Source organism: Triticum dicoccoides, chromosome 4B (assembly GCF_002162155.2).
Source record: "Triticum dicoccoides isolate Atlit2015 ecotype Zavitan chromosome 4B, WEW_v2.0, whole genome shotgun sequence".
In the NCBI taxonomy this organism is placed as follows: Eukaryota; Viridiplantae; Streptophyta; class Magnoliopsida; order Poales; family Poaceae; genus Triticum; species Triticum dicoccoides.
This window is the reverse complement of record NC_041387.1, coordinates 17,036,534-17,048,756: the sequence shown is the minus strand read 5'-3', so window position 1 is coordinate 17,048,756 and position 12,223 is coordinate 17,036,534.

The following is a 12,223-nucleotide window of genomic DNA, read 5'->3' as shown; positions in this document are numbered from 1 at the left end:
GGTGTGCATCCAACTTGCGTACTCACCAAGACCTAGGGCATTTTGAGCAAGCCCATCATTGGAATATACAAGCCAAGTTCTATAATGTAAAATTCTCACCAGTATATGAAAGTGACAACATAGGAGACTCTTTATCATGAAGATCATGGTGCTACTTTGAAGCACAAGTGTGGTAAAAGGATAATAACATTGTCCCTTCTCTCATTTTCTCTCATTTTTTGGGCCTTTCTCTTTTTTATTATGGCCTTTCTCCCCTTTATTTTCATAAATTCCGAAGTCTCATCCCCACTTGTGGGGAAATCATAGTGTCCATCATCCTTTCCTCACTTGGGACAAAGCTCTAATAATGGAGTTCATCACACTTTTATTTAGTTACAACTCAATACTTAGAACAAAATATGACTCTACGTGGATGCCTCCAGTGGTGTACCGGGATAAACCAAAACCCTAATGTCACCTAGATACTCCAATGACACCTCAAGTATCCGTGGGCATGATTATATGATATGCATCACACAATCTCAGATTCATCTATTCAACCAACACAAAGTACTTCAAAGAGTGCCCCAAAGTTTCTACCGAAGAGTCAAGACGAAAACGTGTGCCAACCCTTATGCATAAGTTCACAAGGTCACTGAACCCACAAGTTGATCACGAAAATGTACATCAAGTAGATCACATGAATATCTCATTGTCACCACAGATAAGCACATGCAAGACATACATAAATTGTCCTCAAATCCTTAAAACTCAATCCGAAAAGATAACTTCAAAGGGAAAACTCAATCCATTACAAGAGAGTAGAGGGCGAGAAACATCATAAGATCCAACTATAATAGCAAAGCTCGCGATACATCACGATCGTGCCAAATTAAGAACAAAGAGAGAGAGAGAGATATCAAACACATAGCTACTGGTACATACCCTCAACCCTGAGGGTGAACTACTCCCTCCTCATCATGGAGAGCACCGTGACGATGAAGGTGGCCACTGGTGATGGATCCCCCCTCCTGCAGGGTGCCAGAACAGGGTCCTGATTGGTTTTTGGTGGCTACAGAGGCTTGCGGCAGCGGAACTCCCGATCTATTGTGTTCCTCGATGTTTTCAGGGTATATGGATATATATAGCCGAAAGAAGTCGGTCAGGGGAGCCACGAGGGGCCCACGAGGGTGGGGGGCGCGCCCAGGGGGGTAGGGCACGCCTCCCTGCCTCGTGGCTTCCTTGTTGCTTCCCTGGTGTCTACTCCAAGTCTCCTAGATTGCTTCCGTTCCAAAAATAACTCTCCCGTAGGTTTCATTCCTTTTGGACTCCATTTGATATTATTTTTCCGCGAAACACTGAAATAGGCAAAAAACAACAATCTGTGTTGGGCCTCCGGTTAATAGGTTAGTCCCAAAAATGATATAAAAGTGTTTAGTAAAGCCCATAAACATCCAAAACAGGTAATATAATAGCATGGAACGATCAAAAATTATAGATACGTTGGAGATGTATCAAGCATCCCCAAGCTTAATTCCTGCTCGTCCTCGAGTAGGTAAATGATAAAAACAGAATTTTTGATGTGGAATGCTACCTAGCATTTTTCTCAATGTAATTTTCTTTATTATGGCAGGAATGTTCCGATCCAAATGATTCAAGATAAAAGTTCATATTGACATAAAAATAGTAATACTTCAAGCATACTAACAAAGCAATTATGTCTTCTCAAAATAGCATGGCCAAAGAAAGTTCATCCCTACAAAATCATATAGTTTGGCTATGCTCTATCTTCATCACACAAAATATTTAATCATGCACAACCCCGATGAAAAGCCAAGCAATTGTTTCATACTCTTATGTTCTCAAACTTTTCAACTTTCACGCAATACATGAGCATGAGCCATGGACATAGCACTATATGTGAAATAGAATGGTGGTTGTGGAGAAGACAAAAAAGGAGAAGATAGTCTCACATCAACTAGGCGTATCAACGGGCCATGGAGATGCCCATTAATAGATATCAATGTGAGTGAGTAGGAATTGCCATGCAACGGATGCACTAGAGCTCTAAGTGTATGAAAGCTCTACAAAAGAAACTATGTGGGTGTGCATCCAACTTGCGTACTCACCAAGACCTAGGGCATTTTGAGCAAGCCCATCATTGGAATATACAAGCCAAGTTCTATAATGTAAAATTCTCACTAGTATATGAAAGTGACAACATAGGAGACTCTTTATCATGAAGATCATGGTGCTACTTTGAAGCACAAGTGTGGTAAAAGGATAATAACATTGTCCCTTCTCTCATTTTCTCTCATTTTTTGGGCCTTTCTCTTTTTTATTATGGCCTTTCTCCCCTTTATTTTCATAAATTCCGAAGTCTCATCCCGACTTGTGGGGAAATCATAGTGTCCATCATCCTTTCCTCACTTGGGACAAAGCTCTAATAATGGAGTTCATCACACTTTTATTTAGTTACAACTCAATACTTAGAACAAAATATGACTCTACGTGGATGCCTCCAGTGGTGTACCGGGATAAACCAAAACCCTAATGTCACCTAGATACTCCAATGACACCTCAAGTATCCGTGGGCATGATTATATGATATGCATCACACAATCTCAGATTCATCTATTCAACCAACACAAAGTACTTCAAAGAGTGCCCCAAAGTTTCTACCGAAGAGTCAAGACGAAAACGTGTGCCAACCCTTATGCATAAGTTCACAAGGTCACTGAACCCACAAGTTGATCACGAAAACGTACATCAAGTAGATCACATGAATATCTCATTGTCACCACAGATAAGCACATGCAAGACATACATAAATTGTCCTCAAATCCTTAAAACTCAATCCGAAAAGATAACTTCAAAGGGAAAACTCAATCCATTACAAGAGAGTAGAGGGCGAGAAACATCATAAGATCCAACTATAATAGCAAAGCTCGCGATACATCACGATCGTGCCAAATTAAGAACAAAGAGAGAGAGAGAGAGATATCAAACACATAGCTACTGGTACATACCCTCAACCCTGAGGGTGAACTACTCCCTCCTCATCATGGAGAGCACCGTGACGATGAAGGTGGCCACTGGTGATGGATCCCCCCTCCTGCAGGGTGCCAGAACAGGGTCCTGATTGGTTTTTGGTGGCTACAGAGGCTTGCGGCAGCGGAACTCCCGATCTATTGTGTTCCTCGATGTTTTCAGGGTATATGGATATATATAGCCGAAAGAAGTCGGTCAGGGGAGCCACGAGGGGCCCACGAGGGTGGGGGGCGCGCCCAGGGGGGTAGGGCACGCCTCCCTGCCTCGTGGCTTCCTTGTTGCTTCCCTGGTGTCTACTCCAAGTCTCCTAGATTGCTTCCGTTCCAAAAATAACTCTCCCGTAGGTTTCATTCCTTTTGGACTCCATTTGATATTATTTTTCCGCGAAACACTGAAATAGGCAAAAAACAACAATCTGTGCTGGGCCTCCGGTTAATAGGTTAGTCCCAAAAATGATATAAAAGTGTTTAGTAAAGCCCATAAACATCCAAAACAGGTAATATAATAGCATGGAACGATCAAAAATTATAGATACGTTGGAGATGTATCAAGCATCCCCAAGCTTAATTCCTGCTCGTCCTCAAGTAGGTAAATGATAAAAACAGAATTTTTGATGTGGAATGCTACCTCGCATTTTTCTCAATGTAATTTTCTTTATTATGGCAGGAATGTTCCGATCCAAATGATTCAAGATAAAAGATCATATTGACATAAAAATAGTAATACTTCAAGCATACTAACAAAGCAATTATGTCTTCTCAAAATAGCATGGCCAAAGAAAGTTCATCCCTACAAAATCATATAGTTTGGCTATGCTCTATCTTCATCACACAAAATATTTAATCATGCACAACCCCGATGAAAAGCCAAGCAATTGTTTCATACTCTTATGTTCTCAAACTTTTCAACTTTCACGCAATACATGAGCATGAGCCATGGACATAGCACTATATGTGAAATAGAATGGTGGTTGTGGAGAAGACAAAAAAGGAGAAGATAGTCTCACATCAACTAGGCGTATCAACGGGTCATGGAGATGCCCATTAATAGATATCAATGTGAGTGAGTAGGAATTGCCATGCAACGGATGCACTAGAGCTCTAAGTGTATGAAAGCTCTACAAAAGAAACTAAGTGGGTGTGTATCCAACTTGCGTACTCACCAAGACCTAGGGCATTTTTAGGAAGCCCATCATTGGAATATACAAGCCAAGTTCTATAATGTAAAATTCTCACCAGCATATGAAAGTGACAACATAGGAGACTCTTTATCATGAAGATCATGGTGCTACTTTGAAGCACAAGTGTGGTAATAGGATAGTAACATTGTCCCTTCTCTCATTTTCTCTCATTTTTGGGGCCTTTCTCTTTTTTATTATGGCCTTTCTCCCCTTTATTTTCATAAAGTCCGAAGTCTCATCCCGACTTGTGGGGAAATCATAGTGTCCATCATCCTTTCCTCACTTGGGACAAAGCTCTAATAATGAAGTTCATCACACTTTTATTTACTTACAACTCAAGAATTACAACTCAATACTTAGAACAAAATATGACTCTACGTGGATGCCTCCAGTGGTGTACCGGGATAAACCAAAACCCTAATGTCACCTAGATACTCCAATGACACCTCAAGTATCCGTGGGCATGATTATATGATATGCATCACACAATCTCAGATTCATCTATTCAACCAACACAAAGTACTTCAAAGAGTGCCCCAAAGTTTCTACCGAAGAGTCAAGACGAAAACGTGTGCCAACCCCTATGCATAAGTTCACAAGGTCACTGAACCCGCAAGTTGATCACGAAAACGTACATCAAGTAGATCACGTGAATATCTCATTGTCACCACAGATAAGCACAAGCAAGACATACATAAAATGTCCTCAAATCCTTAAAACTCAATCCGATAAGATAACTTCAAAGGGAAAATTCAATCCATTACAAGAGAGTAGAGGGCGAGAAACATCATAAGATCCAACTATAATAGCAAAGCTCGCGATACATCAAGATCGTGCCAAATTAAGAACAAAGAGAGAGAGAGATATCAAACACATAGCTATTGGTACATACCCTCAACCCTGAGGGTGAACTACTCCCTCCTCATCATGGAGAGCACCGTGATGATGAAGGTGGCCACTGGTGATGGATCCCCCCTCCTGCAGGGTGCCAGAATAGGGTCCTGATTGGTTTTTGGTGGCTACAGAGGCTTGCGGTAGCCGAACTCCCGATCTATTGTGTTCCTCGATGTTTTTAGGGCATATGGATATATATAGCCGAAAGAAGTCGGTCAGGGGAGCCACGAGGGGCCCACGAGGGTGGGGGGCGCGCCCAGGGGGGTAGGGCACGCCTCCCTGCCTCGTGGCTTCCTTGTTGCTTCCCTGATGTCTACTCCAAGTCTCCTAGATTGCTTTCGTTCCAAAAATAACTCCCCCGAAGGTTTCATTCCGTTTGGACTCCATTTGATATTATTTTTCCGCGAAACACTGAAATAGGCAAAAAACAACAATCTGTGCTGGGCCTCCGGTTAATAGGTTAGTCCCAAAAATGATATAAAAGTGTTTAGTAAAGCCCATAAACATCCAAAACAGGTAATATAATAGCATGGAACGATCAAAAATTATAGACACGTTGGAGATGTATCAAGCATCCCCAAGCTTAATTCCTACTCGTCCTCAAGTAGGTAAATGATAAAAACAGAATTTTTGATGTGGAATGCTACCTAGCATTTTTCTTAATGTAATTTTCTTTATTATGGCATGAATGTTCAGATCCAAATGATTCAAGATAAAAGTTCATATTGACATAAAAATAGTAATACTTCAAGCATACTAACAAAGCAGTTATGTCTTCTCAAAATAGCATGGCAAAAGAAAGTTCATCCCTACAAAATCATATAGTTTGGCTATGCTCTATCTTCATCACACAAAATATTTAATCATGCACAACCCCGATGAAAAGCCAAGCAATTGTATCATAGTCTTATGTTCTCAAACTTTTCAACTTTCACGCAATAAATGAGCATGAGCCATGGACATAGCACTATATGTGAAATAGAATGGTGGTTGTGGAGAAGACAAAAAAGGAGATGATAGTCTCACATCAACTAGGCGTATCAACGGGCTATGGAGATGCCCATTAATAGATATCAATGTGAGTGAGTAGGGATTGCCATGCAACGGATGCACTAGGGCTCTAAGTGTATGAAAGCTCTACAAAAGAAACTAAGTGGGTGTGCATCCAACTTGCGTACTCACCAAGACCTAGGGCATTTTGAGGAAGCCCATCATTGGAATATACAAGCCAAGTTCTATAATGTAAAGTTCTCACCAGCATATGAAAGTGACAACATAGGAGACTCTTTATCATCAAGATCATGGTGCTACTTTGAAGCACAAGTGTGGTAAAAGGATAGTAACATTGTCCCTTCTCTCATTTTCTCTCATTTTTGGGCCTTTCTCTTTTTTATTATGGCCTTTCTCCCCTTTATTTTCATAAAGTCCGAAGTCTCATCCCGACTTGTGGGGAAATCATAGTGTCCGTCATCCTTTCCTCACTTGGGACAAAGCTCTAATAATGAAGTTCATCACACTTTTATTTACATACAACTCAAGAATTACAACTCAATACTTAGAACAAAATATGACTCTACGTGGATGCCTCCAGTGGTGTACCGGGATAAACCAAAACCCTAATATCACCTAGATACTCCAATTACACCTCAAGTATCCTTGGGCATGATTATATGATATGCATCACACAATCTCAGATTCATCTATTCAACCAACACAAAGTACTTCAAAGAGTGCCCCAAAGTTTCTACCGAAGAGTCAAGACGAAAACGTGTGCCAACCCCTATGCATAAGTTCACAAGGTCACTGAACCCGCAAGTTGATCACGAAAACGTACATCAAGTAGATCACGTGAATATCTCATTGTCACCACAGATAAGCACATGCAAGACATACATAAATTGTCCTCAAATCCTTAAAACTCAATCCGATAAGATAACTTCAAAGGGAAAACACAATCCATTACAAGAGAGTAGAGGGCGAGAAACATCATAACATCCAACTATAATAGCAAAGCTCGTGATACATCAAGATCGTGCCACATTAAGAACAAAGAGAGAGAGAGAGATATCAAACACATAGCTACTGGTACATACCCTCAACCCTGAGGGTGAACTACTCCCTCCTCATCATGGAGAGCACCGTGATGATGAAGGTGGCCACTGGTGATGGATCCCCCCTCCTGCAGGGTGCCAGGTCAGGGTCCTGATTGGTTTTTGGTGGCTACAGAGCCTTGCGGTAGCGGAACTCCCGATCTATTGTGTTCCTCGATGTTTTTAGGGTATATGGATATATATAGCCGAAAGAAGTCAGTCAGGGGAGCCACGAGGGGCCCACGAGGGTGGGGGGCGCGCCCAGGGGGGTTGGGCACGCCTCCCTGCCTCGTGGCTTCCTTGTTGCTTCCTTGATGTCTACTCCAAGTCTCCTAGATTGCTTACATTACAAAAATAACTCTCCCAAAGGTTTCATTCCGTTTGGACTCCATTTGATATTATTTTTCCGCGAAACACTGAAATAGGCAAAAAACAACAATCTGTGTTGGGCCTCCGGTTAATAGGTTAGTCCCAAAAATGATATAAAAGTGTTTAGTAAAGCCCATAAACATACAAAACAGGTAATATAATAGCATGGAATGATCAAAAATTATAGACACGTTGGAGATGTATCAAGCATCCCCAAGCTTAATTCCTACTCATCCTCGAGTAGGTAAATGATAAAAACAGAATTTTTGATGTGGAATGCTACCTAGCATTTTTCTCAATGTAATTTTCTTTATTATGGCATGAATGTTCAGATCCAAATGATTCAAGATAAAAGTTCATATTGACATAAAAATAGTAATACTTCAAGCATACTAACAAAGCAATTATGTCTTCTCAAAATAGCATGGCCAAAGAAAGTTCATCCCTACAAAATCATATAGTTTGGCTATGCTCTATCTTCATCACACAAAATATTTAATCATGCACAACCCCGATGAAAAGCCAAGCAATTGTTTCATACTCTTATGTTCTCAAACTTTTCAACTTTCACGCAATACATGAGCATGAGCCATGGACATAGCACTATATGTGAAATAGAATGGTGGTTGTGGAGAAGACAAAAAAGGAGAAGATAGTCTCACATCAACTAGGCGTATCAACGGGCTATGGAGATGCCCATTAATAGATATCAATGTGAGTAAGTAGGGATTGCCATGCAACGGATGCACTAGAGCTCTAAGTGTATGAAAGCTCTACAAAAGAAACTAAGTGGGTGTGCATCCAACTTGCGTACTCACCAAGACCTAGGGCATTTTGAGGAAGCCCATCATTGGAATATACAAGCCAAGTTCTATAATGTAAAATTCTCACCAGTATATGAAAGTGACAACATAGGAGACTCTTTATCATGAAGATCATGGTGCTACTTTGAAGCACAAGTGTGGTAAAAGGATAGTAACATTGTCCCTTCTCTCATTTTCTCTCATTTTTTGGGCCTTTCTCTTTTTTATTATGGCCTTTCTCCCCTTTATTTTCATAAAGTCCGAAGTCTCATCCCGACTTGTGGGGAAATCATAGTGTCCATCATCCTTTCCTCACTTGGGACAAAGCTCTAATAATGAAGATCATCACACTTTTATTTACTTACAACTCAAGAATTACAACTCAATACTTAGAACAAAATATGACTCTACGTGGGTGTCTCCAGTGGTGTACCGGGATAAACCAAAACCCTATGTGACCTAGATACTCCAATGACACCTCAAGTATCCGTGGGCATGATTATATGATATGCATCACACAATCTCAGATTCATCTATTCAACCAACACAAAGTACTTCAAAGAGTGCCCCAAAGTTTCTACCGACAAGTCAAGACGAAAACGTGTGCCAACCCCTATGCATAAGTTCACAAGGTCACTGAACCCGCAAGTTGATCACGAAAACGTACATCAAGTAGATCACGTGAATAACCCATTGTCACCACAGATAAGCACATGCAAGACATACATAAATTGTCCTCAAATCCTTAAAACTGAATCCGATAAGATAACTTCAAAGGGAAAACTCAATCCATTACAAGAGAGTAGAGGGCGAGAAACATCATAAGATCCAACAATAATAGCAAAGCTCGCGATACAACAAGATCGTGGCAAATTAAGAACAAAGAGAGAGAGAGAGAGAGAGATATCAAACACATAGCTACTGGTACATACCCTCAGCCCTGAGGGTGAACTACTCCCTCCTCGTCATGGAGAGCACCGTGATGATGAAGGTGGCCACTGGTGATGGATCCCCCCTACGGCAGGGTGCCAGAACAGGGTCCTGGTTGGTTTTTGGTGGCTACAGAGGCTTGCGGCGGCGGAACTCGCGATCTATTGTGTTCCTTGATGTTTTTAGGTATATGGATATATATAGGCGAAAGAAGTTGGTCAGGGGAGCCACGAGGGACCCACGAGGGTGGGGGCGCGCCCAGGAGGGGTAGAGAGCGCCTCCCTACCTCGTGGCTTCCTCGGTGCTTCCCTGACGTCTACTCCAAGTCTCCTGGATTGCTTTCGTTCCAAAAATAACTCTCCCGAAGGTTTCATTCCGTTTGGCCTCCATTTGATATTCCTTTTCTACGAAACACTAAAATAGGCAAAAAATAGGTTAGTCCCAAAAATGAAATAAAGTGTTTAGTAAAGCCCATAAACATCCAAAACAGGTAATATAATAGCATGTAACAATCAAAAATTTTACATACGTTGGAGACGTATCAGTAGTAGTCCACGAAACGGGCCAGAATCGGCCAAAACTGTTAGTGTTGATGACCGACACATAAATGCACCCCGGGGTTCGTTAATGCTGGAAATCATTCCGGGACCCCAAAACCGTGAGTAATAGTCCAGGAAATGGGCCAGAATCGGCCAAAACTGTAAGTGTTGATGACCTACACATAAATGCACTCCGGAGTTCGTTAATCATGGAAATCACTCCGGGACCCGAAAACAGTGAGTAATAGTCCATGAAATGGGCTAGAATCGGCCAAAACTATGAGAGTTGATGACCGAAACGTAAGCGCACCTTGGGGCTCGACAACCATGGAAATCGCTTTGGGACCCCAAAACGGTGAGTAATAGTCCAGGAAACGGGCCAGAATCGGCCAAAACCGTGAGTGTTGATGACCGACACGTAAACGCACCCCAGGGTTCGTTAATGGTGGAAATCATTCCGGGACCCCAAAACAGTGAGTAATAGTCCAAGAAACGGGCCAAAATCGGCCAAAACTGTAAGTGTTGATGACCGACACCTAAACGCACCCCGGAGTTCGTTTATCATGGAAATCACTCTGGGACCCCAAAACAATGAGTAAATAGTCCATGAAACGGGCCAGAATCGGCCAAAACTGTGAGTGTTGATGACCGACACGTAAGCGCACCTTGGGGTTCGACACCCATGGAAATATCTTTGGGACCCTAAAACTGTGAGTAATAGTCCAGGAAGCGGTCCAGAATCGGCCAAAACTGTTAGAGTTGATGATCGACACGTAAATGCACCCTAAGTTTCTTAATGGTGGAAATCATTCCGGGACCCCAAAACAATGAGTAATAGTCGAAATGGGCCAGAATCGGCCAAAACTATGAGTCTTGATGACCGACACTCAAACACACCCCAGGGTTCGCCAATCGTGGAAATCACTCCGAGACCCCAAAACAGTGAGTAATAGTCCAAGAAACGGGCAAGAATCGACCCAAACTAAGATTGTCGATGATCGACATGTAAGCGCACCTTGGGGGTTTGACAACCACTGAAATCGCTTTGGGACCCCAAAACGGTGAGTAGTAGTCCATGAAACGGGCCAGAATCGACACAAACCGCGAGTGTTGATGACCAACACATAAACGTAGCCCGGGGTTCGTCAATCGTGGAAATCTCTCCGGGACCCCAAAAAACGAGTAATAGTCCACGAAACGGGACAGAATCAGCCAAAACTATGAGTGTTGATGACCGACACGTAAACTCACACCGGGGTACGTCAATCGTGGAAATCTCTCCGGGACCCCAAAACAGGGAGTAATAGTCCACGAAACGGGCTAGAATCGGCCAAAACTGTGAGTGTTGATGACCGACACATCAACGCACCCCGGGGTTTATCAATCGTGGAAATCGCTCCGGGACCCCAAAACAGTGAGTAATAGTCCAAGAAATGGGCCAGAATCGTCCCAAACCGCGAGTGCTGATGACCGACATGTAAGCGCACCTTGTGGTTCAACAACCACGAAAATCACTTTGGGACCCCAAAATGGTCAGTAATAGTCCACGAAACGGGTCCGAAGTGGCCAAAACTATGTGTGTTGTCGACGGACACGTAAACGCACCCCGGGGATCGTCAATCGTGGAAATCGCTCTAGAACCACAAAATGGTGAGTAATAGTCCATGAAACGAGACAAAATCGACTAAAACCGCGAGTGTTGATGACCGACATGTAAACGTACTCAGGGGTTCGTTAATGGGCAAATCATTCCGGGACCCCAATACAGTGAGTAACAGTCCAAGAAACGGGCCAAAATCGGCCAAAACTGTAAGTGTTGATGACCGACACATAAACGCACCCCCGAGTTCGTTAATCATGGAAATCACTCCGGGACCCCAAATCAATGAGTAATAGTCCAGAAACGGGCCAGAATCTGCAAAAACTGTGAGCGTTGATGACCGACACGTAAGCGCACCTTGGGGTTCGACAACCATGGAAATCACTTTGGGACCCCAAAACAGTGAGTAATAGTCCATGAGATGGGCCAGAATCGGCCAAAACCACGAGTGTTCATGACCGACACGTAAGCGCACCTTGGGGTTCGACAACCATGGAAATCTATTTGGGACCCCAAAACGGTGAGTAATAGTCCACAAAACGGGCCAGAATCGGCCAAAACTGTTAGTGTTGATGACCGACACGTAAATGCACCACGACGTTCCTTAATACTAGAAATCATTCCGGGACCCCAAAACTGTGAGCAATAGTCCAACAAACGGGCCTGAATCGGCCAAAACTGTAAGTGTGTATGACCGACACATAAATGCGCCCTAGAGTTTGTTAATCATGAAAATCACTCCGTGACCCCAAAACAGTAAGTAATAGTCCTCGAAACGGGCCAGAATA